Genomic DNA, 19,224 nt, shown 5'->3' with positions numbered 1-19,224 from the left:
ATCCCTCCTACCTTCCCCCTAGTTCTTGTTCTTTCTTTGGATGTGTGTTTTCCTTGGTACCTTAGGCTGATGTTCTTCCTGGGGCATTCAGTTCTGAGGATGGTATATGCGGACATCACTTTTATGGCCGATGCCTGCATTGGGCCTATGTGCGACATCCTACTTACCTAGTAATGGTAAAAGGCTTTTGTATACTGGCCGGACGTTGGGATCGTTTATGGCAAGAAATCCCTCATGTAATGAATACAGCAACATGGAAGAGAAAGACATCTATGGTTATGGTAAGATTTTACACAACTATTCTTTCTTTATCGCATAATCCAAACATAACATTTGGGAGATGCACCTGACTAAAATGAGGCAGATGACAATTAAAGAAGAAAACTAATTTTTTGGGGAGGTGGGGTATCCCACTGTAGTCTGTGTGTTAGCTTTGACCTCATTACTCAGTCCTATTCTAGCTTCAAGATCACGCTGTCTTTGGTGGTGGTAGGAGGGTAGTTTACCACAGTGGGAAGTAAAGTGCTCCTAAATATGTGTGACCTAGCAGTTAAAATATAAACAGAACACAGCTCTACTCTGATAGAATGTAAGGAGACTAGCCCCCTCCACGTAAAAAAGGGTTTACTATCAAAATGTGGAAAATCAAAACAGTTTTCCACCTTTTGATCGAACTGGTTTGCCAAAATTGATAACTAATTACCAAAATATCAGACATGTTAACACAGAATTGACATTTGAACACCAGAAGTGCCAATGTCGAAAGTCCGTGTTACTGGTAATGTTTTTGCAGTGGGGCAAGCCTCCCTGCCCCCCACGTGGGGAGGCTGTGCACCCCACACCCCATGCATATTATATATTCCAACTCCGAGATTGCACTACAGTGAGAAAAGGGTACATTTCCCAATTCCCACTGTAGTGCAGTGTGTTATCAGAACATTGATTCCACATTAGCGAACGCACATTACCATTTGCTAATATGGATTTGAACATTTTCTGGATCAGCACAGCATTACGAAAAGTTGAAAACAGCCTTTTGACCTTACCATCTTCGCTTAAGTGCCGATCTAAATTTTGATAGTAATCCGTAAAAAATTTTTTTTTTGCATTTTACTTGTGTCTGTTTTAGTCACCTGCATTGTTGGTGGGTTTTTGTTCAGGATTGGATGATTCAAGACTGACCAAGTTGGTTGGCGACAGTAGATCCATACTTAATCACATATAGAATGGTATTTCTAATTGGTTTTCTAGTGCTTCACTTTGTTTCTTCTTGCTTTTCAAAGTAACCTCTCTTCTTAAGTGTTAAAACAGTTTAAGACCAGTGTTGTTAAACTGGGTACGCTGGAAGTCATATTTTTATTTTATTTTCATTTGTTAATCAGGAAGAACACCAATCCTGATGGACCATTTTTCCAGTGAAGCATGGGGGATACAGAAATGTTGCATGAGCAAGTTGTAATAGATTATAGTGACTAAATAACTACAAATATCTATGAACGTTTTCAACCAATATTGGTGCCATACTAGCAATGTAACATAGTTTTGTATTACAAAATCTCTGCTCACCTATGTTAAATGTACCATCAGATGAAATCAAGTGTTATTTCTGGTAAACTGTCTTTTAGAAATAATTCTGTCAGTAAGAAACAAAGTCAAGTTTACTTTAGACATATAGTTGATATCATTATCTTCTTTGAAAGGTTAATTAATGACTAAACTGTATGAAATAAGACTAGTTGTACATTTCTTTATTTTTTATTTTTTGCTCTTACACATTCATGAAACTTAGTGTTCTGTTGCACTTTGCTGTACATTGTAGTACTTTCTAACCTAAACACCACAATTTATTTTCCAACCCATCTTAACAAACTTAATTGGGCATTTCTTCATGAAAAACAAAAGTATTAAGAATATGCCTACCTAATTCTAATGTAACCTTCACTGACATCACTTGAGGGATAGTATGGAGTTCATCCATGGAATTTAATAGATGGGAACACGTGCGTGTGCAGTGATGTATCCATTAAAGTCTATGAACATGTTTGTATGCACTCTGTACATTGACATCACCGTTAGCAAAGTTCAGTGAACTTTACAGTTATGTCGTGTAGGGGAAAATGGTATTTCATGAAGGCTGAAATCTGAAATTGTGCCGTTAAACAGATACCGATAGAATGAAAATGGAGGCTGGCTCTGGATGCAGCACATGCCATTGTGCATACGGTAATTTATAACCTGTAATAGGATGCTTTAACTTAGAAGAGGTAGTAAAAAAAAAGTTTACAAGGCTGTGCTATCCTTAATAGGAAAAGAGTACCTGTGTACTTTAAAGATCTACAAGCTGGCCTACCTGTTTACACAGGGTAGCTTTGTCTGGCCTTTAAGGATCTTTGGGATAAGCCATAATGGCCAAATGAGGCTTTCATCCTTTTTTTTTATTTATTTTTTTGTAAGAGATATAATAAATATAAAATCTCACACTTCTAGTTGGAAGTAAACTTCGGTATCAAAAATAGAAAGATTTCTTGTACATTGTTTACCTAGACTTTGAAACAAATGTACTGATAATGTAAAATATTTATTTTGCAATTAGTGCTTTCAGTGTTAGGTTGGGCAATCAGGTATCTAGATAACGTGCACAATATTAGAGTTTTTTTTTTATCCTAGATAGTTACAATGCTTGGTGGTACAGCGGATAGTGTTATTGCATTACAGAAAGAGGTTCCCTGGTTCAATTCTCGGCTGGGGTGCATTCTGTGTGGTGTCTGCATGCCTTCATTGTGTTCATGAGGGTTTCCACTGGGTACTCCGGTTTCCTCCTACATTTCAAAGACATAGTAGGTAGATTGGACACACTAAATTGGCCATAGGTGTGTGTGTGGTGTGGAAGAACCACTGTGGTAGGGCTAGCCACCTGGCGGTGTAAACCTTGGCCCTAGGTGATTGTCACTGTTGAAGTGACACCCAGACCCCATGTGCAAAAATGGGAAAAAGGGGCTATGGATGGATGGAGTTACAATGCTCAAAAAGCCAGAAATGTCAAACGTATGCAAATTCTACCTTAAAACCTGGTAAAAAAACATTTCACACATATATCAGCAGCTCCACACATTTCAAGTTTTTATACTTAATATATGTAAATTCTCTCTCAATATGTTTTCCTGGTATGATATAATGTGCTGAATTTCATGTCTGTCTTCTGTAGTTTGCCATTGCTGCCTTAATAATTGCTCATTTCTCAAATTTAAATCCAGCAGATTTGAATGAGCAAGCGGTTTGCCAAAATATACTAAAGTTTACTGAAAAAGCTAAATGTTCATAACATTGCATGACTTTGAGTAGTAGAATGTGGAGTTTGGATGGAACTAGAACTAAGAATACAGTTTAACTAAGTGCAGGACTGCTAGGAAGGTGATGAGCCAATGCAGGACTAGTGTAGAACTTCCAGGGTGTTAGGTAGATGCTAGAAATCTAGACAGCTGTGTGTTGACAGAAGGTAAAGTACAGTTTTGTACCTACCATAAATGTAGATGTTCGAGTGTTCACCCTACCTCAGTCATCACACATGGGTTATCCTGTCGTCAGGCGGTCCCGCAGTCGGCTGGAATTCCAAAGCCTTGGTCCGGCGTCGGTTGCTGTCGCCTCTTCCCTGACGTCAGTGCGCCAGGGGTATATATAATGCAACCGACACCATTTTCTTCAGTTTTTCTTGCCCCAGAGGTCAGGTGCCCCCAAAAAGGTGGTCAGAATTAGTACCAAATGGAGTGAACACTGCACAAACACAAAATCCCTTCAGCTATAAGCAAATACATCAGTAAGGCATAGAAGAGATTTTTCCAGTAGATCAGAGGGGATGGAGGGAGGGTAACCTGGACTGCAGCAAGGTGAACACTCGAACATCTACATTTATGGTAGGTACAAAACTGTACTATGTTCATCGTGTTACCCTGCTGCAGTCATCACACTTGGCTTGAATCCCAAAGCTAAGGTAGGGGGGAGGTATCATAGAGGGTTAGTGGAGGCAATCAGGCCCTGCAGAACTGCAGTGGCGAAGCCCGCCCTGGACTTAGAGTAAAGAGGTAGGTGATAGTGTTTGGTGAAGGTGTGTACTGAACTCCAAGTTGCAGCTTCTAAAATTTCCTTGGTTGGAACCCCCCTGAGAAAGGCTGTAGAGGTAGCTGTTGCCCTGGTAGAGTGGGATCTAACGGTAGCAGGGACTAGTTTCCCATGATCGGTATAGCAGAACCGTATACAGTGACCTATCCATTTAGAAATGGTTTGCTTAGATATAGCCTTCCCTTGAGAAGCTGTAGCATAGGATACAAAGAGCTGGTCAGTTTTTCTGAAAGCCTTAGTTTTGTCCAAGTAGTAACGAAGCTGCCTGTGAATGTCCAAGGAATGCAGGAGTCTCTCACCTTTGTTCTGTGGATTGGAGAAGAAGGTGGGTAGGTGGATGGTTTGATTTAAAGCTACACTGGAAACCACCTTAGGCATAAAGGAAGGATTAGTTCTTAGAGAAACTCCGTCTTGATGAAAGATGAGGAAAGGTTCCACTGCCATTAGTGCCTGTAGTTCTGAGACTCTCCTAGCTGAAGTTATTGCTAGGAGCAGGGCAGTCTTCCATGATAGGAACTGAAGATCTGCAGAGAAAGCTGGTTCAAAGGGAGGTAGCGTTAGTTTTTCCAGAACAAAGTTGAGGTCCCATGTTGGTGTAGGAGCTCTCCTGGGTGGTCTAATATTCTTTTCCCCTCTGAGGAACTGCCTTAGAAGAGGATGTGAAAATAAAGGTGGACCCGTGTTGTAGTGAGCTGAAATAGCTGAAGCATGGATTTTAATTGAGGAAAAGGATAGTCCTTTGTGCAACATCTCAGCTAAATACTGTAGAATGTGAGGCATGAGAGGCTGACTTGTGTCTTGGCCTTTAGCTTGGTTCCAGGCACAAAACCTTTTCCATTTGTCCGAATAAGCCTTCCTGGTGCTTGGCCTCCTGGCTTCCAGAATAACATCCAGAACTGCTTGTGAAAGAGGAGCTGGTTGGATGTTTAGTTGATTTGCCATGCAGCCAGATTTAACGTTTTGAGCTGGCTGTGAAGAATCTGTTTGTTTTGTTGTGTGAGCAAATGGGGTATTTGAGTCAATATCCATGGTGGGTTGTGGGCCATATTTTTCAATAGCGGGTACCAGTGCTGGCGTGGGTTGTGGGCCATATTTTTCAATAGCGGGTACCAATGCTGGCCTGGCCAGTCTGGGGCTATGAGAATCAGTCGTGGTGTCTCCTTTTTGACCTTCAAAAGAACCTTTGTGAGGAGAGGTAGTGGAGGAAAGGCATATGCTGTCAGGTTTTTCCAACTGAAAGAGTGAGAGTCCACCTTCCAAGCTTGATGGTGAAATGTCCTTGAACAAAATTTTGTCAGTTGGTTGTTTTGAGGACTGGCAAACAGGTCTAAGTTTGGAGGACCCCATTTTTGAGTTATCATTGCAAATATCTGTGGGTCTAATTTCCACTTGTGGGGATCTTTGATGTTTCTGCTGAGGTCGTCTGCCAATGTGTTCTTCTGTCTTGGCAGGAATTGAGCTTGTAACTGGACTTGGTAGGCCAGAGCTGTGTTCCATAAGATCATTGCTTGCCTGCATAGAGGGTAGGAATGTGTACCCTCTTGTTTGTTTATGTACCACATAACTGTGGTGTTGTCCATCTTTATTGCAAGTTGTCCTGGATGTAATAGAGCCTTGAAGGCTGTCAGAGCTTTCTGTACAGCTAGCATCTCTTTTTGATTTATGTGCAGATTTCTTTGTTCTGCAGTCCATAGGCCTTGAATGCATTGCCCTGCCATGTGTGCCCCCCAGGCGTAGTCTGAAGCATCTGTTGTGATAGTTTGCCTGGCTGGGGGCAAGGTGAAAGGTTGACCCTTGTTGAGGTGACATGCCTGTGACCACCATTGAAATTCCTGTTGTAGGCAGGGAATGAGAGATATCATTGTGTCCAAGCTGTGGCTGTGTTGAGACCATACGCTTTTTAGGTACCATTGTAATTTCCTCATATGCAGCTTTGCAAATGGTATTATTAGAATGCAAGATGCCATGAAGCCCAAAGCCTGCAGAATTTTTCTTGCAGTTAATTGGGTCTTTGTTGCCATTGTCTTGAAATATTGAGTTAGTTGTAGTTGCTTGTCTGGCGTAAGATGAGCCTTCTGGGCCATTGTATTCAAGCTGGCACCCAAGAATGTCATTTTTTGTGAGGGTACTAGTTTTGACTTCTTTTCGTTTACTGTGTACCCCAGGAAAATTAGTAGGTGCTTTACAAAGGCCAGATGATGTAAGAGAATGTCTTTGCTTTCTGCTTGGATGAGGCAGTCGTCCAGGTATGGATATATTTGAATTCCTCTTTGTCTGCCGTATGCAATTACTGGTGCCAGGCATTTTGTGAAAACTCTGGGCGCAGTAGATAAGCCAAAAGGCAGTGCAGAAAATTGGTAATGGGTTGAACCTGCAATGAATCGAAGGTATATTCTGCAACTTTACAAAACCACGTAAAGGAGAGAAGGCAACAGCCTAAAAAACAACAGCCAGTTCACAAACAGGATTTAATACAGCTTAGCGCCTCGGCATAATAGCCTTCAATGAGCATAAGTTACAGGCACACACCCACCACAATATATATCACAATTAGTTAAGTAATTACATACATTAATTAATCAATTAGACTAAATAACATTTAAAGAGAGAAAACATACAATAAAAAACTAAGAATATTACAATATAAAATTTATAATAAACTTTTCCAATTTACTTCTAAATTCAAACCATTAGGTGACATAGTATTATATTTCAAAATATAAATAGTTTCTTTAAATAACAAAATATTTTTAATTAATCTATCATCACCTTTTTTAATGAAAACACTTTCTAAAACACAACATTCAAACAATGCAGCATTACTATTATGACACTCCATAAAATGCAATGCAATGGGACTAGTCACTACTCTTTTATTAATATCTCTAATATGCTCCTGCATTCTGATTTTGAATTTTCTCTTTGTCTCACCAATATAATATAACTTACACGGACATTGAACACAATAAATAACCCCTTCAGAATTACATGAAGAAATATTCTTAGGTATAAATGAAATACCATTAATATTATCAAAATATGGCTTTACAAATTTACAAATATTACACTGGCCACAAACATTAGTACCTACTATAGCCAAATTATTATATACATTATCCAATGGGGAGATATAATAAGTATTAATTAATTTATCAGATAAATTCTGACCTCTTTTAAAGGACAGTTTAGGAACAATAGGAAAAATCTTACAAAGATTTTTATCTGAAATTAGAAATTTCCAAAAATATTTAATAATATTCCAAATTTTATCACTATGAGAATTATAAACAGTGACAAAATAAATATCTGATATATCCTGCTTAGGACCCACTAAACACCTATTATTCCTATTAACAGAACTAACCATATTATTAAAAGGTAAAAAACTATTTATTTCTTGGTTACTATTACTAATAGTCCATTTATTACCCTTTTTAACACTTGTTTTATCCATTAACTTATTAATACAAAAATCCAATATATCAATATCATATCCCCTTCTCAAAAACATAATAATACTATCATAAATATTCTGTTCTAAATCTACCACATTATTACATAGTCTAGATAATCTCATAATTTCTCCATAAGGAATAGCAGATAATGTATGGGGGGGATGACAACTAGTTCCATAAAGAAACTGATGACCATCCATAAACTTACGATATACCGTAGTATTAATCTGCTCACCTACCACTCCAGTTAACATAATATCTAGATAGTGAACTTGACTACCAAACTGTAAACCATCAAAACACAAATTATACTTATTATTATTAAGATCTGAAAAAAATTCATAAACATATTCTCTACCACCACTACATAGAAAAATCAAATCATCTATGTAGCGGTAGTAACTCAAAACAAAATTTTTATAAAATTTATTATTATAAACATATTCCAATTCAAATTTACCCATAAAAAGGTTTGCATACATGGGGGCAAAAGATGCCCCCATAGCAGTACCCTTAAGTTGATGGTAAATAGCTTGATTAAAACTAAAAAAATTATTAGAAAGACAAAAAGAAGTCAAGTCCATTATATAATGAGTGGTAGGATTATCCCCAAAAGTATAATAAAGCCTGTAGACCATCAGAATGATTAATGTTAGTATAGAGACTAACTACATCTATACTAATCCAAAACATATTCTCTGTCCAAATAATATGACTTAATTTATCAATAAAGTCAAAAGAATCTTTAACATAAGAATCTAATTTTTTCACATAAGTTGACAGATAATTATGAATAACTATACCTATATTTCGACAAAAATAATTACTGGCCGCAACAATGGGACGGCCTGGTGGGTTATTCATATTTTTGTGAAGTTTTGGGAGACAGTAAAAGGTAGCTAAATTGCAATTCTCCAAACAAAATTTTTTATCTAAATCATCCTTAGAAACATATCCTAATCTTACTCCCTTGTCCAGTAAACTAGTACACTCTTTCATGGCTGTAATATATTTATTATAATCAGTAATCTCATAAGTTAACGAATCACTTAAATGTTCCATACACATATCTAAATATTGTTTATTATTCAATATTACAATCTTATTGCCTTTATCAGACTTTTTAATAATAATGTCATGTCTACTAGAAAGATTTTTCATAGCCATCCATTCATTTTTAGTCATATTACACAACTTTTGATCATACCTACATACACTTAACATTTCTTGTAACGAGAAATGTATCATTTCAGAGAAATGAGTAATAAAGGAATTATTGTATGGAGGAATAAACTTACTATGAAAATCAATACCTTCAGTATTAAGTGTAGAATAAGCTAAAGAATATAAGGAAGGCAGAGAATCATCAGAAAAGCAAGAATAGTAGCTATCCATACTAGTATCAACATCACTATCATCATATAAAAAACTAGAAGCAGGCTCATCATATATAAACATTTTTTTATCATTTGAAAAAAAATATCTCAAATGGAGTTTTCTAACAAATTTAAATAACTCCTGTTTCAATATATGATGTCTAGGAAAAACAGTGGGAACAAATTTGAGACCATACTGTAATACAGCTAATTCTTCATCAGTTGCATATTCTGCAACTTTGTCTGATAGGGACATGCAGGTATGCCTCCTTGAGGTCCAACGTTACTAGCCATGCTTCCTTGCCCAACATGTGAAGTAGGTGCTGTAGTGTTAGCATCTTGAATTTGGGTACTTGTAAGTAAGTGTTTAGAATTGAAAGGTCCAGTATTGGTCTCCGGGCATTGTCCTTTCTGGGCACTAGAAAGAGTCTTGAGTAAAATCCTTGCCCTTGCTCTCGAGTAGGTACCAGTTGAATGGCTCACATGTCCATGAGAGCTGTAATTTGCTTTTGTGCCTCTGCCCATTGATTTTGTGGCAGGTTTGGCATTCTTCTTTTCATTGGCAAGGTGTGAAAGTGGAATCTGTATCCTCGTGAAATTATGTCTAGGACCCATTTGTCCCTTGTGACAATGTGCCAGTTGTCTGCAAGAAGTGTGAGTTTTCTCCCCAAGGGGGCTGCCAAAAGAGTATTGCTTGGCCAGATGAGGTGCAAGTAATTGAGTTTGCCTTCTGGTGGATTGAGACCTGTCTTCTCCTCCCTACTGTGGTGTAGTGGCCCATTGGCGAGGTTTATACTGGACTTGTGGTTGTCCTCTGCCCCTTGGGTGTCTGTATTTACCCCTCTGTACTCTGTCAGTGGCTGGAAAGGACCAATTTTTTGTTGGCCAGTTTCTGCTGAAGCGAGGGGGTTGTACTTGTAAGAAATTTTTGACTGTCTGCATAGATTTTGCCTTATCTTCCATTTTCTTTAAAACTTCTTCTGCTTTAACTCCGAAAAGAACATCCTGCTGTAAGGGAGCATCTAGTAGTTTTGCTTTAACATGATCAGGCAGAGTTTGTTTCTTTAACCAAGCATGCCTACGTATAACAGACCCAGTGACAGCTGCTCTGCAGGAGGCCTCCAAAGAATCAAACCCACATTGTAAGGTATGTTTGCCCACCTGCTCAGTGGCATGCAACAGATCCTGCACTTCTTCCAATTCCGTTTGTTGATGGAGAGAGGTAATTTTTTGCTTTAACTGAGAGATTAGAAATTGCTGATACTTAAGCATATGAAATTGACAATTCAGTGCCCTCATAGCTAGTGTGGCTGAGATGTAAACCTTTTTCCCCCACCTGTCTAGTGCTCTGGAATCCCTCTCAGAAGGTACTGGGTTTTTAGCCATAGAAGCCTTAGCCCCCTTCGGACCCTGGGAGATCGTCTCTGGGTCAACTACTGGGCTTTTGTAAAGAAATTTGTGGGAATCAGTCACTCTGTAGTATCTGTCAGGCTTAGCCGGAGCAGGAGGTAGAGAGTCTGGGTTGAAACTGGATTCTAAATAGACATCATCCACAATGTCCAAAACTGGTGGGATGGCAAGTGGTCTGTGTTGGGGTAGTAAAAGAAACTCTCTGAGCCTTTTCTTTGAATCAGAGTAGTCCTGACCTTCCCAGTGAAAATGTTCCCTCATAGTGTGTAATGTTTCCCCAAAGGAGTAGTCTTCAGGAGGAGAAGCTGAGGGAATAGAGTCCTCAGCATCAGAATCTTCATAAGGAGAGAAGGAATAGTCTTGGTCCTCAGAGGAGTCTGAAGAAATGGACATTTGCTCAGAGGAGGCATAATCTTCCTCTTGTCTAGGCCTTTTGTCAGGAGGGGGCTGTGAACCCCTGATTAAAGAAATCAAATCTTCAGCCATCTTGAGCATCTGTTTCTTAGGCATAGGGCCTTGAACAGGAGACTGAAGTGCAGTCCTTTTAGGTTTAGAAGGAGTCTTTGACTTAGAAAACATTTTAATGGTAAGAGTAGTCGGTCTGAAAACGCCTTCCGAAATCGATGGTGTTTCTGAAGCACCGACGTCTTTAGAAGCAAAGTCGTCAGAAGGGCCTGAAGCAAAAGACTGCGTCAGCCTGGTACATTCTGTCAAAATATCAGTAGTGGTCTCTGGTTCCAGAACTGCGGTAGTCAGGGGCTGCATCGCCCAACATGTGAAGTAGCTGCTGTAGTGTTAGCATCTTGAATTTGGGTACTTGTAAGTAAGTGTTTAGAATTGAAAGGTCCAGTAGGACCGGAGACCGGATCAGCCGAGGCCTCGGAATCTGGCTTAGGCCTGGGCTGTCTGTCCTTATCCCTGCGTTTTTTGTGCACGCCGGTAGTCGGTTGCTCCGACGGCATGGTGTAGTTAAATTTCCTACCGAAGTAGTGTCGAGCGAAATCAAAGTGTCTTTTAATAGTACGCTTATTAAACCTAGAGCAAAACCGACAAGAAGTGACGTCGTGGTCTGGGCCTAGGCAAGGTATGCAAAAAGAATGAAAGTCCTTATGAGGTATTTGCTTCACACAAGAAATACAATTGTTAACTTTTTCTGACATTGGTCTGAGGCAAGAAAAGTTTCCCCAACGGGGTACTTAGCTTTATAGAAGACTTGGGTCTGAAATTCGAAAATCTCAGAAGTCGGCCGACCGGCACTTGCGAACTGCTTCTGCTTCGGGCACCGCGCGGCAAGAAAGACTGAAGAAAATGGCGTCGGTTGCATTATATATACCCCTGGCACACTGACGTCAGGAAAGAGGCGACAGCAACCGACGCCGGACCAAGACTTTGGAATTCCGGCCGACTGCGGGACCGCCTGACGACAGGATAACCCATGTGTGATGACTGCAGCAGGGTAACACGATGAACATACTCCATTGCTTCCAAGAAGTTTCACCTTCTAATTAATAGTCATCCCAGATTCATCCACTAATGAATGTAATACTGCCAATTTATAATTCACCATGGGGAGTAGCCTTTGTATGGCTGGCAAGGATAATTTATTTTTTATTTTTTTGGTGATATTTACCCCTGTTGTCTGCTGATCATTTGTCCCCGTTGGCCATTTGTTCCCCATCACCAGGAGGGGTATCCTGTAAGCAGCCATTGGTGGTGGTTTTAATTTTTTGTTTGTCTACAACCCATGCTTACTCTTGCCTTGTGACAGGAGGGAGCATGCCGTGGAGTGACGCCGATGGATGCCAATCACTTCCACATGAGATATTATGATTAAGCAGCCCTGCACTCCCATCCTTGAGGATGAGTAGTGTTTCCCTTGGTCTTCACCAGAGAAATTGCACTGCATTCTGTTATCACTAAAAGCTTATACCCATCCCTTCCCTTCCATGAAAGAGGCAAGCAGGCCATGCCCCTTTCACTTTTCTCCCTTTCATCATGCCTTGTGCCTCCAGTAACAAATCTACTAATTGAGTCATGATCACTTGGGTTCCAGTCAGGGCTCCATCCCTGTGTGCCACAGTAAGGTAATGGTAGTGATGATGGAAGTTTGAAATTAGCATGTCTTTTATTTGGGGGAACCCATAAATGTTGAAGAATAAGAACTCTACTCATTTAGTTATTTGAGATATTGCCTATCTGCTTCCAGGATCTAGGTTATTTTCAAGTGTCATAAGAGGTTACTAGGTTAACGACCCTAGAGCCTTTCATGCCCCAGTTTTCCCAATTATCAGTGCCTAAGGACTTGAGCTTTGGTATACATTGGAAGATTCGGAAATTTGCAGAAGGGGGGTGCAGTCTGGAAAGTAGAACATGGGGGAGGTGGAAAATAAAACACAAGCAGATGGAGGCTGTGGATAGATCACCTTAATTGTCACTTTAAAGTAAAATTAGAGCACTGCATTTACCTAACTTTATGTATCTGTAGATCTCCTTATCCTGCAACTAGACCATTTAGTGTTGGGACTGCTTTCATTTTTAGTTCTGTCTATTGTGAGAAGAAAAAGAAAAGAAAGAGAAAATCACCACAGAGGAAGTGTTGTCACATTCTTCACTGAGGTGTAGGTCTGTGTATGTGTTTGTGCACAAGGGATTGGCTGTGAGATCTTTCGTAGCCTGGAGAACCATGTTTTTTTTTTTTTTTTTTTTTTACTGTGGTGTTTGTCTGTCTTTCAGTATGGAAGGGGATAGTCTTGTGATATGATGTGATTTGCAGAACCATCAACAAAAATGATTGGGTTCTCACCATGGTCACAGTAGAACATGTCTTAGAACCTTTGGGCTTTAATCCAGAGAGGGATTTTCTCAGGCAACAAGCTATCCATACAGAGCTCTTAGAACAGGCTCAGGATGTACTCTCAAAGTCATCATAGCAGCTGTCTCTCAATGCAGCCTGTCATTAGTGTCCAAACTCTTCTTTTTTTTTCATTTGGAATGGAAGGCTTCCATCTTCTCTTGTGATTCTCTGACTTCAGCAAGTGTATCTGGTACTTCAGGTTCCAGGTGGTACCTCTCCAGAAGTTCATGTCCTTATTGCATGCACCAATGGATGGTATTGCTGGACGTGATGGCTGCCTTCTGGCATATTAGCACCTAGAGAAGGTGTCTTTGATTTGCTTTTGATGGTTACCACTTTCATAAGTGCTGCCATTCGTTCATTCATCTGTGTCCAAAATATTTACCAAGGTTTTAGTGGTAGCAGACGTCTTGCAGGAAATGGAGTTCCCTGTATTCCCCTTTTCAGATGACTGGTTGCCTCCCTATTGAGGGATTTCTTGATGGTGTGTCAGGCTTGGAATTTCCCTTGGTTGCAGTCCCAGGCTGTGAACATAATCAGGGAAACAACTTTTTTTAATTTCACCTCAGAGAATTGGCATTGCCTTTGTCAGTGCTTTGTTCATCACTTTGAGGTATTGTTTGGTCCTGCAAAAGGAACAAGTGCTTAAGATGACAGAAACTTGATGTCTTTAGGCAGAATCCAGATTATGTCATCCAGCATTATCTTGATTTGATGCCATGAAATTAATTATGGTATTTAGGTGGTGTTCAGGTAGCTGGTGAGAAGACAGTGGCTGTGGAATCACTATATGCCCATAAATCCCTCCTGGTTTTAGAAACTATTAGTGCTTGCAGTAACAGGAACAGTCTTTGGAACCAACTTTTCAGTTTTAAATGGAACTGTATTTACAAGGAAAACCGCAAACAGGGAGTAGCATTAATGAAACACAGTAATTCATGCACTGCGAGTTTTTTTTTTTCCCAAAGTTTGGTTCAACTATTTTATTATTACATAATACGCAGTGTTTTCCTCAAAACTGGATAATAAATAGACAGTTATTGAAAATAACAGTCTTTTTCTTTAGTACTCCTTAGCACACAGGCAAGGTTAATGTTATTAGTTTCACTTTATAGAATGACAGCTCCTATTTCTTTTCCATTTTTCTGGGACATCTTAGAGAGTGCCTTTGTCCTTCACATGTAGCTCCCTGGAGATTCCACTTTGGAAGCTTCTGTAGCACCAGAAGTTAGGATTCTGATTTCATCAAGAGGTAGTCAGCATCATGTACACCCTGAAGCAGCTGCTCCCCTATTAGTTATTATGGAGACTTCCCTCTTTCTGTCTCTCTCTCTCTCTGGTATGCATGCCTGCTCTATCATTCCCTTCTATGACCCACCCTGTACTAAAGGCAAGAGTAGCAGACATAACCCTGCCAAGAGCACTCTGTTTTCCAGGCTCACCAATTATTCTACCACAAGGTCAGACCTCTGCTCTTGGGCCATGGAGTAGTGGACTCTCCCTATCGACTTTTAAGTGAATTTCACTTTCTCATGTATGTGTGTGCCAGAGTGAAGTCCCCTGACCATACTTCCAGTTTCAGAAGTCCTGGAGAATTGCCCTTCCCTTTGTCCTTGCAGCCTGATTTCCAATCCCCTGCTCTTAGGAAGCCAGACAACTTTTATAGGTCCTTAACTCCTACAATCATCTTTATAAAAATAATGTTGGTGATCAGCTATTCTGTCCATTAGGGCCCTTAACTGCCAGTCTGACATGCTAAAGTTACAGGACTTCCTCCATTATCAAGTGAGACAGAAGGCAAATGATAGAGGTTAAGCATTTTAGGAAGAAGACTCTTGACCTATGTATCTTTAGTCCTCAAGCTGCCAGGCACTACACGGTGTGACTACAATGGTTTTAATGTATTGTATTTGCCAGCTGCTACAGGGGCAGTGGTTAGGAGGCATACCCCACTGATGGATGCCCCTTTGGATGAGGAGCTGCTGTTTGGGCAGAGAAGATATTCAAGAACCTGGAGGAAAGAGGAGAAAAACATGCAGTCTGTTAAGGACCTTTTTCACTTCCAACTCCCAAGTTATGTTTGAAACTGTCTAAGAAAAAGCTGGACCTTCCCTCCCTATTAAGATAAGAACACAAGCCAAAAAAGGAAGAAGGACAAGTTTGAAAAATGTGATTGATTGACAGTAGAGGCAGAGTTGGAGCACTCAGTGTCATGATACCCAAGAGAGCAGCTATGACTTACAAGAGCATCTCCTTTATCCTTAGTAAAATTCCCACCCAGCCATGTCCTAGTCTACCTCTCCCTCTCTCAGAAGAAAAAAGGTAGGAGGCAGGTTGGCCTTCTTGGCAGATCAGTGGAAATTTATAACACTTATAATTCAGGATAAGTGGATTCTAAAGGTCATAAAACAGGGCTACATCCTGCATTTTCAAAAGAAACCAAAGATCTGAAGTAGTTAACTTAATTTGCTCAGCAACCTATGGGTATCGGATCCAATTCTGATCCGAGCCAGCAGCTTTCCAAGCTAATAGATCCGAGCTCCAAGCTCCTCCCCTACCCATAATGCCCTGCCATCTCCCTCTAAATAGATCTCGTTTGCCGCGGCTTCCATAAGCTTCTCTGAATGAGCTCTGAGCATAGTGCTGTAAGTTTAGAATTTAAACCTTGAATTTCTGTCAGATTTTTCTATAACTTTATGTGTGTGATCTTCCCCTGTCTTTAAAGTCTCTTTTGGGTAGTTCTTTTAATTTTTAGTTAAGTTAGTTTTATTCCCCTCCCCCATCTGCGTGTGTGAAGGTGTGTGCTTGTGGGCCTACTTTTCCTTTCTTCTTTTACAATGGCTGAAGGCCCTAAAGCCATTTTCTCAAAATGTACCGAGTGTGGCCATAAGCTGTCCCCAGCGGATGGTCACACTCGGTGTGTCCTTTGCCTGGGGGTTGATCACCTGTCTTCGGGCTGCACTATTTGTGTAGCCTTCAACCCCAGGGCTTTGAAAGATAGGAGGTCGAAGCTTATTCTGGCGGGCCTTTTGCCTCCAGACAATGCTTCGTCCTCCTCGGTGGCGCCGGCCGCGGCTGCCCCACCTGCCACTCCTGATCCCCTGGCCGGGACTCACCCTCCCTCGTCGGGCCAGGAGGAAAGGGACAGCAGGAAAAAAGATAGAAAAGATAGGGACAGAAAGAAGGAAAGGCATCGCAGTCATAAGAGGCGGTCCGACTCTACCCCTTCGGCACCGCCATCTAAACAGCTTGCCTCTCCCCTCAAGGTCACCGGGCCATCCCCCTCTCGGTTCCGTTCTCCACGTTTCTCCCCGGAGCCGGAGGAGGAGAACCGATCACCCTCGAGGTCATCCAGGCGGCCTTCCCGGCCGGCTTCGGTGGACTCATTTAGATCCAAAAGAAGTTTATCGGACGCTGATATGGACCGGATGATGCGTCGATTTCTTCTGGCCCAGATGCAGATGGGAGTGCTTTTGCCTCCCCCCCCCCCCCTGCTGGGGGGGGAGCTCGACACCTTTTTTCACCCCCATCACTCCTTCTCCAACCCGCTTTCGAGGTTCGGAGCTGTTGGATCCGACTAGCTTCGGAGCCGTGCTAGGGTTGGCACCGACAGTGTTTCCTACTTTGGCGCCGACTGTACCCTCCAGTCTGTCGGATCCGAGCTCTCGGGGCCATGAGCTGAACGTCAGATCCAGAAGGGTCAGTGGGCCTTCAGCTCCGTCAAGGTCGGGGCACACTACTCTTTCGGATCCAGTCGGGTCACCTTCGGCGCCGATCCGCACATCGGATCTGAGGGGAGTGCTTTTGGATTCAAGGGAAAGCAGTTCCCCCTCAGCATTCGACGTTGTGGAGAGGGTCCTTTCGAGGTATTCGAGGCCCCAGGCTCTTGCTTTGGATCCACCCGCCATTCCCACTCAGATGGGCCTTTCCTCCATCATCCAGCCTCAGGGTCAGCCTGAGCCTATGTCCCAGATTGTTCCAGTAGAGGAACAGGACATTGTTGGTGAGGCCTCTTCGGACAGCCCCCCCTGAGGAGGTCCCTCACAAATGGAAGTGCAAGAGGAGGCACTTGGACTCACCCGAGTCCCTCACAGAGGACACAGACTTAGAGGAAGGGGAAGGTTCTCCAAGGTCACCCCCCCCCCGAAGACATCTCCTTCGGAGACATTATGGAAATGTTACGGGTGTGGTCTGCCCAAAAACTTTCCTCGGATGAGTCTGTGTTTCTGGAGGCATTTGACGCAGGCCCATCTACCTCTTGGGGGTGTCCCCTCCCACCGACCCCCTGGTAGACCTCATAACTACCAGGGCATGGAAGGAGCCGGACACTGTTGAGCTGATTCCCAAGAGACCGGACAGGATCCTCAGCCCTCCCACGGACAGGACAGTTTGGAGCAAGGGTGCCCCGGTGGATGCCATGGTGGTGGCGGCTGCCACTAAAAAGGAATTAGCACAGGAGAGTTCCTCGGTGCATCCTCCAGACAAAGAGTCTCGGATGATGGACCATTTGGGAAAGCGGATGTTCTCTGTAAGGTCACTGAATTATATGGCACATGTGATTAGGCTACAGCGGGACCTGATTAAAGAGTACGCTGGGTCACCCCCAGAGTCCATGTCGGCCGAGGACAAGCGGACCTTCTCGGCTCGAATGGCCACTCTCAAGTCAATCTCCAACACATCTATGCGGCTCCTCTCCCATGCTATGGAAGGAGCAGCTAGAGCTAGCGGAACGGTCGTCTTCTTACGTAGACAGGCCTGGCTCCGTCTCTGTGACTTTGCAGAACCCTTCAAGGCGTCCTTCGCAAACGCCCCTTTTGACGGTTCTACACTCTTCAGCAAAACCGTCCGCGATACGCTTCTCCAGAGCGAGAAAGACAGGAAGACATTGTCTGCTGTCGGGATCTACTTCTCGGCTCCTCAGAGGTCCTACTCCAGGAACCAAAGAGGACAGAAGACGACGTGGTTCCGGAAAGCTCAGCAATCCCGTTTCGCTCCAGATCCCTCGTCCTTCAGAGGCAGAGAAGGGCAGGGTGGACGCCGGCCCAGGGGCAGAGGGGGTCTGAAGAATTTTGGGTCGAGAGAACCTTTTTCAGATCGACCCGCACAGCAGCCCTGAGGGGTTGCCCGACTGCCCATCTCTGGAGGCAGTCGGGGGGGAGCTTCTCGGAGCACCTAGCGAAATGGGAGTCCATCACAACAGATCGCTGGGTGCTCCGAATCATATCCAGAGGCTATTCAATTCCTTTCCTATCTCACCCTCCCCGATCAACAAAACTCCCCGATGTCCCACCCGATCAGAGGGAGGCAGCAGCATCAGAAGTTCGAGAGCTGCTAAGAAAAAGAGCTATCCAGCGCGTCCCCGTCCCCCCCAAGCAATCCGTATCAGGCTTCTACTCCAGGTTCTTTTTGGTGCCAAAAAAGACGGGGGACTTATGACCTATTCTCCAGCTGTCAACACTGAACCTGTCAGTCACCAAAGAAAAATTCCGGATCGTCACTATTCAATCCATTCTCCCACTTTTGCAGGAGAACGACTGGATGTGCTCAATAGACCTCAAGGATGCGTACTACCACATTCTGATGGACAGACCATCCAGAAGGTTCCTCCGTGTTCAGCTGGGAGACAGCAATTATCAGTTCAGGGTCCTACCCTTCGGTCTCACCACAGCCCCCAGGGTGTTCACCAAGGTCATGGCAGTTGTAGGGGCCCACCTGAGGCTTCAGGGAATACAGGTCTTTCTGTACCTGGACGACTGGCTCCTAACCGCCTCCACCAGGCATCAACTCTGCTCAGGCTGGGACTACTTCTTACACCTAGCCCGCCACCTAGGGATTATGATAAACTGCCAGAAATCCTCCCTTCAACCTACTCAAATTTTGGAATTCATAAGGGCCAGGATAGACACTACTCAATCCAGAGTTTTTCTGACAGCGGACAGGCTTCGCAATCTAAGCCTTCACATTCTAGACCTCTTACAATCATCATCTCCCCCAGTGGAACTAGTCCTGAGGG

At 42.6% G+C, this 19,224-nt stretch overlaps 1 protein-coding gene across 2 annotated transcripts in view; it reads left to right on the top strand.

Moving 5' to 3' along the window:
• GLMN (glomulin, FKBP associated protein) overlaps positions 1-19,224 on the top strand; it is a gene marked incomplete at its 5' end in the record, with an annotated part of 1,643,959 nt that overhangs the window by 284,392 nt on the left and 1,340,343 nt on the right.

Source organism: Protopterus annectens, chromosome 10.part0, assembly GCF_019279795.1.
Source record: "Protopterus annectens isolate FY-2018-M chromosome 10.part0, PAN1.0, whole genome shotgun sequence".
Taxonomy (NCBI): domain Eukaryota; kingdom Metazoa; phylum Chordata; order Ceratodontiformes; family Protopteridae; genus Protopterus; species Protopterus annectens.
The sequence above is the reverse complement of the archived record's forward strand: the minus strand, read 5'-3'. Positions and strand labels throughout refer to the sequence as shown.